General features: G+C 36.6%; 1 long non-coding RNA gene across 1 annotated transcript; it reads right to left on the bottom strand.

The window, feature by feature from the left end:
* Nucleotides 1-7,682: 7,682 nt before the first annotated feature.
* Nucleotides 7,683-8,883, bottom strand: LOC134314555 (uncharacterized). The gene is made up of 4 exons (XR_010012401.1): nt 8,792-8,883; nt 8,366-8,408; nt 8,029-8,077; nt 7,683-7,871 (listed from the first exon to the last, which is right to left on the bottom strand). It is a non-coding gene; the product is annotated as an uncharacterized LOC134314555 (long non-coding RNA).
* Between the last annotated feature and the right edge of the window lie 7,062 nt (nt 8,884-15,945).

The raw sequence follows: 15,945 nt of genomic DNA, 5'->3' as shown, positions 1-15,945 counted from the left end.
TCATGTTCAAACTGTCTGCAATCAAATAAAAGTCAAAATAAATGTAAGAAAATCTATGTTTTTTTATTATTTGCATTTTCCATGCTGTCCCAACTTTTTCTGATTTGGGGTTGTATGTATAATGTATGATTTAATTTATATATTTTAATAGCAGGACAATATATAAAACCAATGCTAGGAAAATCAATAGTAATTATTTAAAATTAAAAGATTTTATGTATGCTGCTGCCACATGACTGGCTGATTGGATTATTAAATAAATGAGCGGTAGTCCTGATTGTACATTCCATATCTTACATACAACAATTTTATAAATGCAAAGATAAAAATTTTACATGAATATGTATACACTATAGTATAAATAATATACAGTATTTACTTTGTGGATGTTACATTGCCAGTGCATTAAAATCCACTTGCACTGAACCTTTGCTAAACTGTGCTAAAGCAAACCCTGGGAGCCATAAAAATCAATTTTACACCTAGCCTTGAGAAATGCCAGTGCTGTCTTGCTGTGTTATGCACCGTATCTGGAGAAGGGGAGCATTTGGCAAGCAGAACTGTGGGTAACTGTGTCAGCAATTTTTTACATGATAACAATCACAGAGAGGTTATGTGCATAAATTATGCATTTTTATGATTCTGCCCGATGTTTTAATTTTACACTTACCCATATTAAAAATACATTGTGTACTTTAATAGAACAGTGAGAAAGCACAAGCAAAAAGTGACACCTAAACGGATGAATGTGGCTCTCCAGGAACAAAACCAGGAGGCTTATATACTTAAATAATTTTTTATTTCTTTGTGGCCATAACAATCAATTGCTATAACACTTTGTCTTTTTTTGCAAAATTTTCCCCATTTTTTCCCCTAATCTAGTTATATCTAATTACCCTGCTTGCATTACGCTTCCCCTCTACCGATGTTGACCTCCACTGATGACTGAGGACCGTCGCAATTGCATCTTTTCACCTGCACAAGGTGAGTTCATATGCGAATCAGCATTGTGTACGGAGAGCCACACCCTGATCAACGCATTATTCCTTGACTCTGCGCAGGCGCCATCAATCAGCCAGCAGAGGTCGTAATTGCATCTCATCCTGTGTAAACAACAGCCAACCGGATGGCAGAGCTGAGATTCAAAATGATGTGTTTGAAATCTCAGCTCTGGTGTACTAGCCTGTTTTACCGCTGCGTCACCTGAGCGCCGTACTGTAACACTTTTTATGTGGATAAGTTGAGCTTAGTTAAGTCATATATTTCATACAATAAATCCCATGATACGAGGGATCTTCAAAAAGTTTCCGTACTTTTATATTTTTGTTTGAATCACTGAGGATGGGAGGAGTAGTAATTGGTCGTGTCTGAGCTTATAGAGCTTATAGTCTGGATTAAGCACCATCTTATTTCCATCTTTTTGGACCTCTTAAAAAAGCTTTAAGGGGAAGACGATTTTCATGTGATGATGATGTGAAAGCAGCAGTGCATCAGTGGCTACACGCTCAATTAAAAACATGTTTTGCTGATGGCATTAAAAAGTTGGTTTTAATTTGCTTTTGAAATTCTTAATAAATAGAGTTTTAAAAAAATCTCACTCAAAACTGTGTAGTGCTCAGTTAATAAAATGCATCTTTTTTATAGATAATTGCCCTTTTCTAGCTAGTTAATATAATTTTGTATACCAATTGCATTACGCTTCCTCTCTACTTTTTGAGAAGAGCGCCCCCTCCGACACGTGAACAGTAGCCGACTGCATTTTTTCACCTGCACGAGGCGAGTTCATATGCCGATCAGCTCTGTGCACGAAGATTCACATCATGATCAGCATTATTCCTCGACTCTAGGCAGATGCCATCAACCAGCCAGCAGAGGTCATAATTCACTCAGCCAATCGTTGTTCATAAAGCCACCCGGCCCAGCCGGATGGCAGAGCTGACATTCGATACAATGTATTAGGTAAATACATGCAGATTGACGTGTTACAATGGTAATTATGACCATTTAATCAAATCAGCAGAAAAAAAAGGTATTGATAGTCAAATCAAGGGGTCTGAATACTTTACTTTTCATGCATGGATTTTGTTGTGGTATTTACCTTCATAGATAGATGCACTATCCATCTCTCCTGTGTTGGCCAATTACCATTGGACCTTTTCTTCCTCCAGTGCTTAACATGACCCCTGAAATAGGTCCATAAAACACAAAGTACGTCAAGATCTGCTCAGTACAGGGTGGAATTTATTGATTCCTATGGTCTTAAATTAGCTTTACAGATACCAATGCAATAACCCCTTAGTGAGAGGGCAAAGTGTGACATTAACAATGACAGATCTCTAAGGTGCAGACAAAAGGCTGAGGCCTTTAGGAGAACCAAGACTCACTGTGGTATTTATCCTCTTCTAGCTAGCTAGCACTCTGGAGAGTCAATTCTTATTTTTAAGAAAAGAAAGTCTGACAAGTTGAGTATATTTTAATGTCTATCAAGGATATTAATACAATAGTTATGGGCTTGACTTCAGTTACAGAAAGTGAAAACAGGTTGGGCCTAGTCTGCATTTAATGATTAAATATTAAGTTAAATCATGGAGTTTTGTACAGCAGCAGAAGTTTGCAGTCCGCTGGAAAATATTAGCAGTTTGTAATCATTTGGAGTAATGATGCAGCTTGTTTTTTACTTAAAAAGGTAAAGAAGCAGCTTGTGAAGAAGTAGCCATTTGTAGTCATCTAAAAAGAGAATAAGCTTGTAGTACTCTAAAAATAAGGAGCTGCTTGGAGTCTCATAAAGAGTATCAGTTTGTATTCCTTTGGAAATAATTGGCTGCTTGTAGTAAAAAAAAACAGGTGGCAGAGGGGCTTGAAGTGGCAACCTTCTGATAACTAGTGCAATACCTTTACTGCTGAGCTACCACGGCATTATTATTTTTTTTTTTCTTTATTGCTTAGCAATGCACACAAAGCCCACATGTAGTCTACATATCTTTCTAGTTGACCTGCAGCTGTTGAACTCAAATATAGAAAAATGAAAAGATGGATTACAGTGACATTAGAATTGCAGCTGTGTTTATTTGATGAATGTCTGGAAACCAGATCATAATGTTCCGGGCATGATATTTTACTATGAATTCAATTATGAACCTTTAATAGTGTGTAAGATCTCAGCAACTCTTTGTTTAAAAGGAAATAGTTTTACATGTACAGTTGAGAGTGTTACTATGTTCATCAGGGGGGTTTAAACCTCATCTCCAATTACTTTCTGCAAAGAACTTGCCCTGTTCTCTCTGTGTCAGTGAGTTTCTCTTTCCAGTTGGTGGAATGTGTAAATTGTTTCATGGTGTCAATTTTATGGTGACTATTTATTTTTACTTAAATAAATAATGGTTTATAAAATGCTTGTGTTTTTGTATAATATCACGGGGTTTTTTTTCTTCTTAATAATCTAAAATCATTCATTGTTAATAAAAGCAACAAAAGCTATAGGAAAAAGGGACACATGCTTTTTCACAACCCTGTACACTTATCTTATGAAGTTTAAGACCTTTAGGAAAAAGTTACTTCATTTGTGGCCGGAAAGTTGGAGGCATATAATTTATTTAAACTAAACTACTCCACTAATTGGGTGGCATGGTGGCTTAGTGGGTAGCACTGTCGCCTCACAGCAAGAAGGTCCTGGTTTCGATCCCCAGGTGGGACGGTCTGGGTCCTTTCTGTGTGGAGTTTGCATGTTCTCCCCGTATTCACGTGGGTTTCCTCCGGGAGCTCCGGATACCCCCCACAAACCAAAGACATGCAAGTGAGGTGAATTGGAGATACAAAATTGTCCAAGACTAAATTGTGTTCGATATAACCTTGTGAACTGAAAATGTTCTGAAAAAAGCCATTCTCTTCTGCTTCAATTACAGCCATCAGATATGTCCCTACCAGCTTTGCACCCCTAGACTGGGGAATTCTTCCTTGCAGAATTGCCAAGTTCAGTCAAATTTCACAGTCACCCGTGAGCAGCCCTTAGCGGAACCATTTTTCACCCATGCATTCTTTACAGACGCCTCTCTATCTGCTAATCAGGGTCCTTACACAGCGTTTGAAGACCCCACACACGTAGTCCGGGCATCCTGCCCTAGCCGAAACCTGTCTGCTGCAGGCTAGATGGTGCCCAGCCGACCGGTGGCAGCGCTAAGTTCTCTGCACTGGTGTGCTAGCGGAATATCCCACTGCGCCACCTGAAAACGTAAAATCATAAAATATCCCCTGTGTTTGCATTCCAGTGTCAATTCTGGAAGTTTTTAAGGCCACAGAAAGAACAAAGTAATGGCTATTGTTTTAATCATTTACTTGCAGTCATTTTGAATGCTTTCTTATCTTATCAAGACATCTTTCTCTGCCCTTGGGAACAGGTAAGATTTAGGAAAATGTTGACTCATCTCATGTCCTCTTAACTTTGGTACCAATAAGTCATAATTTAAAGTCACAGAGGCCAAAGAACTAAAACTGCATAATTGGTCTTGCCTGCTTCCTTTAACACCAATAAAGAGATTGATTACTCTGTCCTCAAGTTTATCTCTGCTCACAGTTTTTAGGCACATTTCATTTTATTACCCGAAAAAAGGGATGACCTGATGCCCTTGACCATCGTCAAACTGATAAGTCTACAGCAGACCTATAAAATCGTCAGATGGCATGGATATACTTAGTTCTCTCATGATGAAATATAAGACAATACATTTATTCTACAGTACATTTTGTGGGTTAAATTTAATAGGTAATAGGTCAAGTGCTTCATTTGCTATATTTGCTGCCACTGGGTACATTTCTGCTCCTACTCATGTTCATGTATCTGCTAAATCAGATTAAACACACATCATTTATACACTGTAAAAAAAAATAGCGTAAAAAAACGGTATTTTTCTGGCAGCAGGGGCGCCAGAGAAAGCCTGTAAAAAAATTGAAAAATACTGTAAAATTTAAAACGGAGATAAACTGTAAAAAAACGGTAATTATACTTACCATAATTAACATCTATCACTGTAATTTTACAGGAAATTGTCCTATATTTTCATGAAATCTTCTATTTTTAACATATATTAATTGTTAGAACAGTGTCATACACCTCTAAAAAACAGAATAATTCTCTTTATAAATGATAAAGAAAAGTTTAAGTACAGATATATTCTACTGTTATCACAAGAAATTAGCATATAAAACAAAAAAACCCATGTAATTTTACTTAGCAAAAGCCCAATTTTAAATTAACTGTCAGAGGTATTGCAAAAATTATCTGTTAAATTGTCTTTTTTTTATTATTGAAATACATTAATAAACTGTCAAAATAAAAGCATTTTTCCCTAAAACATGTTACCTGTAGTTTTAAATTGTTTTTCTTCATTTAAAAATATAAGCTCAAAAAAATTAGAAGTAGGTTAAGATTTGTCTGCATAACACTTTAAATTACTGTGAAATTTTGCAGCTCTTACATGTTATATAGAACTTTAGAACATATACAGAACTTGCAGTATGAAAATGCAGTATATAAATAACTTTTGTTAAATTCAGCATCAAAATGGATCAAAATCCACCACAGTTCAGCTATTTTTGACCCAAATAATTTTCACACAAATGAACAGTAAGTGTAGAAACGAGGTAATGTTATATATTTAATGTTATGGCTGATCAGTGTAAGAATCAGACGTCTTTAACACAATACAGCATACAATACAATACAATAAGTGCAATCAGAATTCATTTAAATGGAAAATGTTTAACAAAGCACCATACAGTTAAGTGAAATGTCTACAAAACATGAAACATGTATAAATCTGAATTATGTACAAAACACAGTACCAACATTGAAGTTTTCAGAAAGTGCAACCACAGTGGGATTCGATAAACAGTACATCACAAGTGTAATACTCAGTATGGACTACATCTCACTGAACAGCTTGGTATTTAGTAATTGAGCTTCATGACAGTTTGTTAGCATCTAGTTCCAGAAACAAACAGTTTTGGAGTACATCAAAAGTGTATCTGAATGTAGGAGGGTAACTCAAGTTCTAAATCATAAGGTTATAAATATAAGTGAGTACACCCCTCACATTTCTGCAGATATTTAAGTATATCTTTTCATGGGACAACACTGACAAAATGACACTTTGACACAATGAAAAGTAGTCTGTGTGCAGCTTATATAACAGTGTAAATTTATTCTTCCCTCAAAATAACTCAATATACAGCCATTAATGTCTAAACCACCGGCAACAAAAGTGAGTACAAAGTTCCTGAAGTGTCAATATTTTGTGTGGCCACCATTATTTCCCAGAACTGCCTTAACTCTCCTGGGCATGGAGTTTACCAGAGCTTCACAGGTTGCCACTGGAATGCTTTTCCACTCCTCCATGACGACATCACGGAGCTGGCAGATATTCGAGACTTTGCACTCCTCCACCTTCCGCTTGAGGATGCCCCAAAGATGTTCTATTGGGTTTAGGTCTGGAGACATGCTTGGCCAGTCCATCACCTTTACCCTCAGCCTCTTCAATAAAGCAGTGGTCGTCTTAGAGGTGTGTTTGGGGTCATTATCATGCTGGAACACTGCCCTGCGACCCAGTTTCCGGAGGGAGGGGATCATGCTCTGCTTCAGTATTTCACAGTACATATTGGAGTTCATGTGTCCCTCAATGAAATGTAACTCCCCAACACCTGCTGCACTCATGCAGCCCCAGACCATGGCATTCCCACCACCATGCTTGACTGTAGGCATGACACACATATCTTTGTACTCCTCACCTGATTGCCGCCACACATGCTTGAGACCATCTGAACCAAACAAATTAATTTTGGTCTCATCAGACCATAGGACATGGTTCCAGTAATCCATGTCCTTTGTTGACATGTCTTCAACAAACTGTTTGCGGGCTTTCTTGTGTAGAGACTTCAGAAAAGGCTTCCTTCTGGGGTGAGAGCCATGCAGACCAATTTGATGTAGTGTGCGGCGTATGGTCTGAGCACTGACAGGCTGACCCCCCACCTTTTCAATCTCTGCAGCAATGCTGACAGCACTCCTGCGCCTATCTTTCAAAAACAGCAGTTGGATGTGACGCTGAGCACGTGCACTCAGCTTCTTTGGACGACCAACGCGAGGTCTGTTCTGAGTGGACCCTGCTCCTTTAAAACGCTGGATTATCTTGGCCACTGTGCTGCAGCTCAGTTTCAGGGTGTTGGCAATCTTCTTGTAGCCTTGGCCATCTTCATGTAGCGCAACAATTCGTCTTTTAAGATCCTCAGAGAGTTCTTTGCCATGAGGTGCCATGTTGGAACTTTCAGTGACCAGTATGAGAGAGTGTGAGAGCTGTACTACTAAATTAAACACACCTGCTCCCTATGCACACCTGAGACCTAGTAACACTAACAAATCACATGACATTTTGGAGGGAAAATGACAAGCAGTGCTCAATTTGGACATTTAGGGGTGTAGTCTCTTAGGGGTGTACTCACTTTTGTTGCCGGTGGTTTAGACATTAATGGCTGTATATTGAGTTATTTTGAGGGAAGAATAAATTTACACTGTTATATAAGCTGCACACAGACTACTTTTCATTGTGTCAAAGTGTCATTTTGTCAGTGTTGTCCCATGAAAAGATATACTTAAATATCTGCAGAAATGTGAGGGGTGTACTCACTTTTGTGATACACTGTATAAGGCATAAATCAGCCCGAACTGCAAAGGCAAGGAACACACTGCCCAAGAACCACACCACCTTCTAATACCACTCCAGTATTGGCAGGGGGTCCATGGCTTCAGCTCCCTCAACTCTAGTCACACAGATCCCCAGAACAGTCTCCTCAATCCCCCGTTCAGTTGCAGCCATATCACCATCCTACAATGGAACAGAGGATGAAAAAATCACTTTCTTGAACTTAACAGTACACAAATATCCATTTAGGACTTAACATATCTCACTTTAACCTTTATTTTAACTCAGACGTAAAAGATGGGGTGGTTGCTGTAACAACTCAGAGGAAACTTGTGCTTACCTTCACCCTCCTAGCGCTGATGGTATTGCGTGATTGGGGGAATCCTAAACTGTAGATGAAATTGGATACTATTAAAATGATATATAAATAAAAAATTACTAAAGAAAACTAAAGGAAATCAAAATCAGCAAGACAAATATTTATAAAGAAATTACCAGCTTAAAAAAGAAAAGACATAAAATACATAAAACTAAAAAGTAAGTAAAAGAACCAAACAGAATAAATAATAAGAATTTCCACATTTTTTCTTCTTCACTTAATCTAAACTTAACTCAGTGTTCAGTCAAAAGTAGCTCAATATTCTTCAATTTAGCATAAAATGTAGAAAAAAAATTACCAGTAAAAGGTCAGTCCAACTGCAAATACACATTTCCAACCATCTGTAAACAGAAGATACAAGACATCAATTGTTTTGTTGTAAATAACTAAAATATTATTTCTATAGTAAAGACTTTAACATTACAAATTCATTGATTATCCAATACTGTTCACATGTGTGTGCTTTCCAGGATAACAGTCACAAAACTCAGGTTTGTAATGATACTAACGTTACAGAATCACTTTGTTTTTAAGTTTGTGCAGAACGTGAGCGCCAAACATAAAGCCTGAAGTTCCCCTCAGGCTCGAGCTGCCTGCTCACAGCTTAGCTAGCTAGGTTGTGTCCATGTTTTTTAATGCACTGGCACCGCAAATATTACACATCTTTTTATTTTCTACCTTCTTCTAATATATTTCTGCATTAAGTAATTTAAGCCATTTTTACCTTTCGGGAAAGAATCTTACTGCCACAAGTTGAAAATACTGGCTGTTGAACTTGACTAGCTTAGCACTAGCTAGCACCACGGCAATGCAACGTTATCACACACAGCGCAGCCGGACTTAATATACAGTCAGCCAACAGCAATCTATTAAAATCTGCCTCAAGACTTCAATATTATTCACAGAATCCCTGGAAAGATGTTAATAAATAAATCACTATAAGCAGGTCCGCCGTTAGCATTAGCACGCGCGAATTAGCGTTAGCATTTTTAAACAAATAAAGCATGTACAGCAATAAAACTTGAATATTATTCAACTAAAGAGCTATATTAAACAATATAATAAGATAAACATCATGATTAGCATGCAATTAGACATATGGAAAAAGATTTTGTAAAGCTTCACATTACCTGAGATGCCATTGAAACACAATGTGTCTTCACGATGTATTGCGTAATCCCCGGTGCGTCATATCCGGTTTCACCTGATAAACTTATTGCATTAAGTAGTTCCAGGGAAATAAAGCAACTAAGTTAAGTTAACTAATAAACACAATGCAGTCATGTTTAAATCTAAAATGTAATTGATTTGTGTCACACCAGCATATATTCTTTATGCAAAACCAACAGGCACTCAAAAGTGTGTAACTGGTAAATTAGAGCATCATTTTATATCTGTGGTGCTCTGGTTGGAATGTGCACCCAACATGTTACACAGATGAACTGTAATACATTTTTCCTGTGAATGTGGGGATGGGTAAATTATGCTTGATTTAAATATTATAAATGTGAGAATAAATCACAGTTAATAACGTTTTAAATTTGACTATGGTTTTACACAGTTTGTATAAATGCACTTATTTAACAATTCAATCTTTAAATTAATACAAATGCATAAATAAAGTAAAAGTTAAAATCTGTTTAAATTGTATTGTTGCCTGTCTAATAAGGTAGGCAATACCTTTGTTTTTCCAATTTATGTATGTAAAGTAGTGGTTAAGAAATGCAAAATTACTAAATATTTCTTTCTTTGATCACATATTTTTTTTGCAATTGTACTTTTTTAAATGCATTATTAACAGTATTTTTATTTATTTGACAGTGATATATCGGTATAACAAAAGTTTTTTTTTTTGAAAATTACAGAAGATTCTGCTATTTTTGTCAATGAAGATTACTTTATTTTTACAGTTAGTTTTGTTAAAAGTGTCATCTAAAAACTGTTAAAAAACAGATTTTTTATGTATTTCATTTATACAGATTTTTTATGGTAAATCACATGACACTTTTCAATATACAGTTTATTCTTGTAATTTTACAAAAAAATTCTGTCTTTTATAAATACAGGGAAAAACTGTAAAAATGTACTGGGAAAACCTGTAAAAAAATGTTTATTTTTTACAGTGTATGCTTAAGATTTATGTAGAATATTGTGCATGCTGAATGAAAGGATACTTCATGATACTGTATTCTAATATTGTTTGTTTATTACAATTTTAATGTCATGTTTTACACTTTGGTTACATTCATGACAGGAACGGTGGTTACTCATTACACAAGATTTATCAGTTCACAAGTTTATATCGACAATTGTCATGGACAATTTAGTATCTCCAATTCACCTCACTTGCATTTCTTTGAACTGTGGGAGAAAACCGGAGCACCTGGAGTAAACCCACACAGACACAGGGAGAACATGCAAACTCCCGGACAGAACCCGAAAGAACCCGGACCGTCCCACCTGGGGATCGAACCCAGGACCTTCTTGCTGTGAAGTGACGGTGCTATATATATAACACTACAATGCCTACCATCCTAAATAATAATAAATATATATATAAACTATATATATCATCATGGATATATATCATCCAATAAACTAATCCAATGGATTAGAAGTAATAATTTTTGACTCTTTCTTTTCTATTTATTGACGATTTATTGACCCATTTCTCTCCCGATTTAGCATAGTCAATTTGCTTTCCACTGCTGGGGAATCCCTGATTGCATTCGAGGAAGGTATACTTCCTGCTTTCGCCTCCTTCGACCCGCACGCGGTCCTTAGCGGAACCCTTTCTTATTCACCCATGCACTCTGCACAGGCGTCTTTATCTGCTAATCAGGGTCGTTGCATAGCGTTAGAAGACCCCCACAAACGTAGTCCAGTCATCCCGCCCTAGCAGACACAGTAGCCAATTAGAGTCTGCTGCAGGCACTGCCAATTGTGCCTAATAGATGGTGCCCAGCCGACCGGTGGCAACGCCGAGTTTTGAACAGAGGAGTTCAGAATCTCGGTGCTGGTGTGCTAGTGGAATATCCCACTGTGCCACCTGGGCACCACTTGATTCTTTTATCATGAGGTTGAACTTTTGCTGTCGATTGCTTATTAGATGTTCTTTACTGGAAATAAAAGTTCCATATTAGCCCTATTTTATACATGTTATTGTCCAGTTTTATTTCTCTTTGTACTTCCATTTTTCTTTTACTGACCAACAAAACCCAAGTACAAAGTGATGCTCCTGAACCATTGCCAGAAAACTTGAACTGGGAAGATTTTTCACTTTTTAGCAATACAGTGACCCAAAGCACATGGCCAAAATGAAGATAATGAATGCTAATGAGTGACCCAGTCAGATTTGATATTAACCTATTTGAACATCTATGGTGAGAACTTAAAATTTAGGTACACCACTGCTTTCTATCTAACCTGGTATAATTTAAAGAAATATGGGCTACAATTGCTCCCTCACCTTGTGCAAAATTAATAAAGACTAATCCAAAAACAGTACTAGATGCATTAGCTGCCGAAGATGGCTCGGCCAAGTATTAAACTTTTAAAAAGTAATGACATCAAATTATATTTCCTAGTCATATCATTTGAAATCCCAGAGTTGATAATTATATAGATCTGGGAAAAGGAGTTTGAAAACCTTTTTTTCAAACACAGTTTTCAAATTACACCATGTTTATTGGCATGGCTATTGACCATGAACTTAGCCTCTCATTTGATTTTCATATAGATAACATTACAAGGACAGTCTTCATCCTCAGAAACATTGCTAACCTAATAAAATAGACAGTGCTGGCACCAATCTGATACTCTGCATCGGTATCGGTCCGATATTGGCCCAAATCACTAGATCGGATATCGGAAAAAGAAAAAAAACTGTAATCCATTACGATACTGTTGCTTAATGTAAATAACACTTAATGTAAATAACACTTAATGTAAATAACACTTAATGTAAATAAGGCCATTGTTTGTGTGTAAAGCAAATAACACACAAAGATACAGTACGTTCCAACAGAGTGCCGTTTATTGCCAGCTCACTCGGCAACTGCCGTAACAAGGTGCATCTTGATGACATCATTAACACGTGCCACTGATCTACAACTCATCCGCAATAGCCATTCAGAAATGAAAACACACTGATCTACTTAAACTTTTAGCATTTTAAAAAATCTACTACTGCCACATCTAAAAACACTGTTTAAACACAATAAAAATCACTTTATAAATGATAAATCGCTCACCTGAGATAAAGATCTTGTCCCGGCTTGGAGATCTCTTACATCCTCAATGATTGATCCATTAGTGTTATGAAATAAACGACACTGTTTCCCGTTTAGCCACAGATGTCCTCTTCAAAATCCAGCAGGGTTTAATAATCTAAAAACATGACAGAACTTTAAAATCTCAACCAAACTCTGCGTCAATTCTAATTGGTCCATCGCGTTTGATTGACATCCACATCTTCCAATTGTAGACACTTTGGACGACACGCCGTAAAGCGAGATGCGTCACGTATTTTAAATGTTTGTATGGTGCTGTAAAATCAGCCAAAAATGCTGCTCCTTTAGAATATTTGTTTCACAGTCTGAGCATTGTTATTTAGATAGCTAGTTTAACCATGGTGCATTGAGACATGTATTATTACTGCTTAGTTGTTTGACAGGAGAAATGACAGTATCAGATTGGTATCGGTATCGGCAGATACTCAATTTGCAGTATCGTTATCGGACATAAAAAAAAGTGTTATCGAGCCAGCCCTAAAAATGTTTTGTAAATGCAAAAGATTTAACTCATGCCTGTATAATACTGGCTCAGGCCAAAACATCATAGTTTTGGATATTCTAATAGATGTGAAAACAAGCCATATTTAGTACAAAATGGCAAGTCTGATCATATAATACTATATTTTATCCTGTCCTAAGAGGTTACCTTCTTATTACAATAAACGTATGAATATGAACCTCTTAAGTGGCGCAGTGTTAAAACACACTAGCACACCAGAGCGGGGATTTCAAATACATCATATCGAATCTCAGCTCTGCCTCCGGCTGGGCTGGGTGGCTGCATGAACAATGATTGACTGCTGTTCATACGGTATGGTAATGCCTGATAGGGATTCCTCAGTGTCTCTCTGTGCACAAAGCTAATCGGCATATGAACTCGTCTCGTGCAGGTGAAAAAGATGCAGTCTGTACTGCACACGTGTCAGAGGGTGTGTGTGTCAGTCTCGCTCTCCTTAATCAAAAGAAAGCATGATTTGATTGGGTATAAATTGTACGCACTAAAATCAGGAGAAAAAGGGAGAAAATGCATTAAAAAAATATAAACACATTCGTCACATTTGCTTTTATATTGAAGAATGCAGATTTTTTGTCAGTACTTATGGCAGTAAAACTTTCTACAAGTTTAACCTTGGAACAGCTCTCCTGTTAGTCTTTGAAGGTCATACACAGTCTTGGTCCAAAGTTCTGCTATTGATTAAAACCTGATGGAACACAATTTGTCCAAAATCAAGCAAGCTATACATACAATCTGCCATGCAATATAAAAAGGCCAAGATGTTGTCGTAAATATAAAGGCTTTTTTAATGAATGTAGCAATTTATACAAATAAAAATCTCCTGTGATCATCTGGAAGTTCTTTTTTTTCCTACAAGGTGTTCAGAACAAACATCTTAAACCAATACTCTGTACTCTTGCTCAAAGTTGGGTTGTCCAAATCTCAGCTGCATATGGAGCTAATTTATTTTCAGAAAAATATTGTTTCATGCAGTGTACTGTACATCTTACATCTTACGTAATTTCAGAGTAATTACTGGGAGAAGAAAGAACTAGTAACTGTTTTTGTTTTCAAAGGAAAACATGAAATGTGGTGCTGTGTCTGTCCACTTTATAATACCCTTAGGAAAAGGATGTTAGTCAAGCTCCTATAATAAATAAATTACAGGATATACACTGATCAGCCATAACAATAAAATCACCTCCTTGTTTCTACACTCACTGTCCATTTTATCAGCTCCACTTACCATATAGGAGCACTATGTATTCTACAATTACTGACTGTAGTCCATCCGTTTCTCTACATAAATTTTTTTAGCCTGCTTTCACCCTATACTTCAATGGTCAGGACCACCACAGAGCAGGTATTATTTGGGTGGTGGATCATTCTCAGCACTGCAGTGACAATGACATGGTGGTGGTGTGTTAGTGTGTGTTGTGCTGGTATGAGTGAATCAGACACAGCAGCGCTTCTGGAGTTTTTAAATACCGTGTCCATTGTAGAACTACAAAGTGCTTTTATATGATAAGTGAAGCTGATAAAGTGAGTGTAGAAACAAGGGGGTGGTTTTAATGTTATGTATATTAGTCTATTGGATGCTATGTCTATATTGGCCTAAAAAAGCACTTATATACAATACATGTTCTGTGGGCAAAAACATGTTGGTGGTGGTGGTGGTGGTGGAGGTCAGAGAAAAATAGCTAGACAGATGAAATGTACAGCTGACAGATAGGCTACAGTAACTCAAATAAACACTGGTAATAACCACAGTAAGCATAAAACATCTACAAATACACAACATGTCAGCCAAAAAAACAGAATTTTGAGACTACAGAGGACTCAGGGTCACCAAAACTGGAAAATCAATAGATGCCAGCAGTTAAAACTGATAATCGTATAATGTTGTGAACATGACAATGAGTTCAGTATATTTTCCCAGTCACTATCCAATCACTAATATGAATCTAATAAAGTATCTTGGTATGTGGTAAAATGCAAAATTTGCAGCATCATCATACAGCTAACAAAACTGCAACAATTTTCTCTCTTTTTGATTTCAAAATTATGTATCTCTGCCAAGTATATGTGAACACCAGACTGAGCTTGATGTCATATTTACCCCCCCCCCACACACACACACACACACACTATAAACGATTCTGCAGTGTGTTTGTGGTAGTTTGGGCAATTACAGCTAACATCTACATTAAAATGGCCAAAATTATTAGACAGCTGATTTAACAAAAAAAACAAAAAAAAACAATAAAAGCTATTGTTTTCATAGAAATGTTTAAAGATCTAAGTTGAAGTGAATACAAATAAACCAAAAAACATGGAGTGCGTAAAAACTAGTAAAGATATTGTCTTTCACAGATTCTAAGATAAGATATGAAAATAACGTCCTTGAGAGAATGAGGGTGGTGCATCAGCTAAAGTTAGTTGCCTCTCTTTTTAGGTAGTTAGTTCAAGAGACATGAATGACATTTTTTTGGTGAAGACATGAAGACATGAAGGTATTGTTTTTAAAGATAAATAATGCTAAATTATTATTAAATGTTTTAACATTACTGCTAAAATTAAGTCCATTACAGCACCAAGGTTAGGAATAAATTAAAAATCTTTATCTCATTGTTTCTTTCATAAATAAAATATTTCTTTTTTAACTTTATTTTCATCTGCATAGACTTTTAGCACATCTAGTTTTTATATGTTCAAGTTACTGACATTTTAAGTCAATGAGACCATAGTCATTTGGGGCCAAATAAATCTGGGTATGATCTTCATAGCTGTGGTAAGATATTTAAGTACTGTAGGATTTAGCCAAGGGGCTGCATGTATCCACTAAACAATAGCAACCAAAAACTGTCCTGGGGGACGACATTGGTTATAGGCATTCGCTAAGATACATAATTATACATTTCAGTGAAAAAATCTTGCCCTGTTAGTGTGACATAAACCAGAGAATCCAACCCAGTTCTCGAGTTTAAGAGTATGATGTCAAATGCAACACTAAGATTCAGCAGATTTTTAGAACCTCTGTAAGAGATGTTGAAGTATTGTGCTTGGGTCTGAAAGTGGTCTTTTTTG

Source organism: Trichomycterus rosablanca, chromosome 5 (genome assembly GCF_030014385.1).
Source record: "Trichomycterus rosablanca isolate fTriRos1 chromosome 5, fTriRos1.hap1, whole genome shotgun sequence".
Classification (NCBI taxonomy): Eukaryota; Metazoa; Chordata; class Actinopteri; order Siluriformes; family Trichomycteridae; genus Trichomycterus; species Trichomycterus rosablanca.
The sequence above is the reverse complement of the archived record's forward strand: the minus strand, read 5'-3'. Positions and strand labels throughout refer to the sequence as shown.